Genomic DNA, 4,223 nt, shown 5'->3' on the forward strand with positions numbered 1-4,223 from the left:
GGTCGTGGTGCTGCACTTCAAAATCATTCTCCAGGCAAGAGGACACCAAGGGCCACTCTTGTATTTCTCGTTTGGGCAACCATTGGTAAAAGCAGGATGTTGTGACTGGATAATGATGCATAGAATCATAGAATCACAGAATCGTTTAGGTTGGAAAAGACCCTTACGATCATTGAGTCCAACCATAATCCTGACACGGCCATGTCCACCACTAAACCATGTCCCTAAGAACCACATCTACACCTTTTTTAAATACCTCCAGGGATGGTGACTCAACCACTTCCCTCACAGCCTGTTCCAATGCTTGATAACCCTTTCCATGAATATTTTCCTAATATCCAATCTAAACCTTGCCCTGGTGCAACTTGACGCAATACATATATATATGTATGTATGTGTATATATATATATGTGTGTGTATATATATACGTGAATGACATAGTGAGAAAACTAGTAATGGAAGATGCTATTCACCTACCCGCGCTGCTTGTACACTACTCGCACATTTAGTAGGACACATCCTCCTTTGAAGTTCAACAGAAGTTTGAGGAGGACCTGTTTTCTTTTCCCAGTGCAGGCAAAATATATGACTGCTTGTATTCTTCATCTCAGATCTCAGAGCAATGGGATACTCTAGGGCAAGTTACCTGCTTGATCTTCCTGTCCTTTGGACAACAGCGTCACCTCTGGAGCAGTGAAAGTCAGCTAACTGTAGCACCTTGATATCAATGCAGCATGGGCTTTAAGATGTATGTGAATACCATGTCCAGCCTTAACAAGGGAAACATGAAAGGCAGTCATATGACTTCAGGCTCAGAGAAGCTATAGTTACTCACTGTTTTACAATAATATTTACAATAATATTTGTATTTACAGGATGAACAGAAGGCCTAAATGTCTGTGTGTGATTTACTGGTTACTGACCTGTTAAATATCTTTTTGCTAGGGTATGTAGCCATTGTGATTTTCACAAAATGGAAGTGCCCTGGCTGTAAAAGCTGAAAAAATAATCACCTTTGTACTATTTATAGGACAAGGAATGGCATAGTTTCTAAATCCACTTAACTACCTAAGTAATATTCTTTAACTTGAGAATCCAGTTCATTTTCCACTTTAATAGGCACATGCAGTGAAAAATTGAGACATAGCAGCAGGCATTGCATTTGTAGCTAATTAAGGAAAACTGGATTGAGCCCAGATGTGGATTATGCAAAGTGATTACTGGTGTTCTTTAGAAGCTGATAATTTTGAAAGCATTTCCTTGTGTTTGTTCACTTTTTCCAGTAGACCAAGATAAAACAAGTCTCTGAAGGGAAGAAAATAGGTTTCTACAAAGTAAAACTGTCAATGGCAATTATTTCCATCATTTCAAATTGACATGTATGGTAGTTAATGATTGGGTCACTGCCATTCTTTCAATCAAAACTTGTTCTTTAGTTGTAATCCAAAATAAGCACTGCAAATAGTTTTCAAGCATGGAGTGACACTAAATGTGGAACTTGACACAATAATTCCTAGTGGAAAAATCTGTGAAATAGTGATAATTCATTTTTGGGGTGCAGAAACAAGTCAACGTAATAAGCACTAACTGTTAAAGGTAAGATTGTGCTGTGTTTAATTCCACCAAGCTGCTGAAGTCAATGAAGTTGTTTGTCAAGTGAGAAGCCAGTCAGCTTGAGTAAAGGAGACAGAATCAGGCTTCCTAGAAGCAAGATAATGCCAGTACCATGCCATTACCTTTGGTACAGCATCAAGAAATACAAAAGATACGTTGCACAAACAAGCAACAAAACACTTTTAAATCTCCTTTTGAAAGAAAGTTTTTTTAAAGATTTTTCATAGGTTATCAAAGTGCCATCAGAATATTGGGGTGGAAACCACCAAAAAAAAATAAGCAGTTTGGAAAGGTATTTATGCTGATTTTGTGGTGGAAAACTTGCCCATGTGCTTGATTATACAAAGCTGAGAAGTGGTTTGGCAGTATCCACAGCAGCTTCTGCTTTCTCTCTTTTTCTCTCTCTTTTTTTAAGATCTACTGATGTTATTGTTAAATACTAGCAATTCAGCATAACTGAGCCTTAGAATTAAGTAAGAAACTTTCCAAACAGAAATATTGCTATTCTCAAATGCAATCATTACAAATTAATATAAATTTAAAACAAAATATGCCCCTCCTGGGTTTTTGTAATCACTTGTTGAATTACTCTTCACTATTTGTTACAATTATGTTGACAAATATTGCAGCATAAGTGTAAAATAAATTTTGGTGGTGAAACAGAACAGATGGAATTTTCCATTTCCACTCTGCCATGCTGAACTAAGTTGGACTTGCCTACATTTTCTTTTCCTAAAGACATTTAAGATGATTACTGTCCTATGAACAAAAGGGAGTTTTCACGCTCTGTGAATTTCTCAGGCTACTGTCCCAAGTAGCAGAGCCCAGATCAGCGTTTGCAATTCTCATTCTCACCAGTCACCTCCGCCTCATAAAAGCCTCAGGACACCTCTGCAGCACTTTGTGTCTGTGCCCATGTTGTATCTGTGATCACCTGCAAAGGGACGGAGTAACCAGATGTGCAGCCAGTGAGTGCTCAGCATGGCACAACTCCCGTGTGCTGGGCCCATGTGAAGATGAGCAAGACATTGGAGTGGACCTCCATGAGGTGGCAGATGCTCCTTCACAGCTTGTCGCAGTGGGAACACTGTTGCCCAAGCAGCAAAGAGTTTGCAACCAAGGGAAGAGGTTAGAAGCAGATGCAGATGGACTGGCAGTGCAGGGCAGCAATAACTTGCCAGCAGTCTCAGCATCACCAAAGCTCAGCTGCTTTCTGCTTCTTGGAGGCACCAGGGGAAAGGGTGGTGTTAAAAGAAAACAAGGCTGTTTCAGGGGTGTTTCCCACAAGTTCTTTTTGAACAAGAGGACAGCATCATGGCAGAAACCACAAAGACACTTGTTTGTCACTCCCAGTCACATGGGAGATTTTCAGCTGGTTCTAGACAAAATAAATATGTGGTTGGGCTGAATCTTGCAGAGACAGGTTGGTGGAGATGGTGTCTGCTTCCTTTAGTATTTTTATTAAGAGGAACAACAGCAGGCATAAAAAATGAAAGTTGCACACTGTGGACATTTGCTAAGATTCAGAGCAGAATTATGCTGTGTTAGATTTGTTAGAAAATCTGGTCATTTACAGCTGAAACACAGGCATCTTGAAAAAAATAAAAATAGTGACAGGATAATAAACAATTATCACTCACAGGAGTGACCTGTGCTTAGAATCATAGAATGTCCTGAGTTGGAAGGGACCCACAAGGATCACTGAGTCCAACTCCTGTCTCTGCACAGGACAACCCCACAGGTCACACCGTGTGTCTGAGGGCCTTGTCCAGTCTCTTCTTGAACACCGTCAGGCTTGGGGCCGTGACACCTCCCTGGGGAGCCTGTTCCAGTGTCCACCACCCTCTTCTGGGGGAAGAACCCTTTCCTCATGTCCAACCTAAACCTCCCCTGGCACATCTTCTGCCATTGCCTCGGGTCCTGTCCTTGGTCACCAAAGAGAAGAGTTTGGCGCCTGCCCCTTGTGAGGAAGCTGTAGCCATGATGAGGTCTCCTCTTAGTCTCTTCCAAGCTGAACAAACCCAGTGACTTACGCTTAATCAAAGTGAGTGCAGATGGAAGAATTGGAGCTGTAATGAGATATATTTTATTTGTGAGTATAACTATTGCCCTCACTGTGCTGAACTCATAAAACTACACATTCAAAATATCGTTAAAGAGGGAAACTATACTCAGTATTCATTAGTCTGATATGGAGGTCTTACCTAATACACAGACATACACTGTTTTTCCAAGTACTCAGAAACCATCTGCTCTGTTCTCTGCTTAAATGTTTGTCTCAGAAAAAAAAAAAAAAAGGTTTTATTTTCTCAGTTAAGTATTCCCAAACACAGCAATATATGTGGGAGAATGTATTGGTATCTATGTGTATGAGATAAGAAATAAACCTGTCTATAAAGGTAATATTCCATTTTAGTCATATTATTAAAACCTTCATTATAAGTTTTCTAGCCTATTTTCATTGCTTACAGTGACAGAATTTTTAAGAGCAATTAGCAGCAGAAAAAATGAAAGGTAAGGTTGATTTGAAAGCCTTTCAGTTTCAATAATTTACAGTAGTATTAATAGCTCAGCAAAAGATGTTTCTAGGAATACACAAGAAAAAAAT

This window comes from Caloenas nicobarica, chromosome Z (assembly GCF_036013445.1).
Source record: "Caloenas nicobarica isolate bCalNic1 chromosome Z, bCalNic1.hap1, whole genome shotgun sequence".
Taxonomy (NCBI): domain Eukaryota; kingdom Metazoa; phylum Chordata; class Aves; order Columbiformes; family Columbidae; genus Caloenas; species Caloenas nicobarica.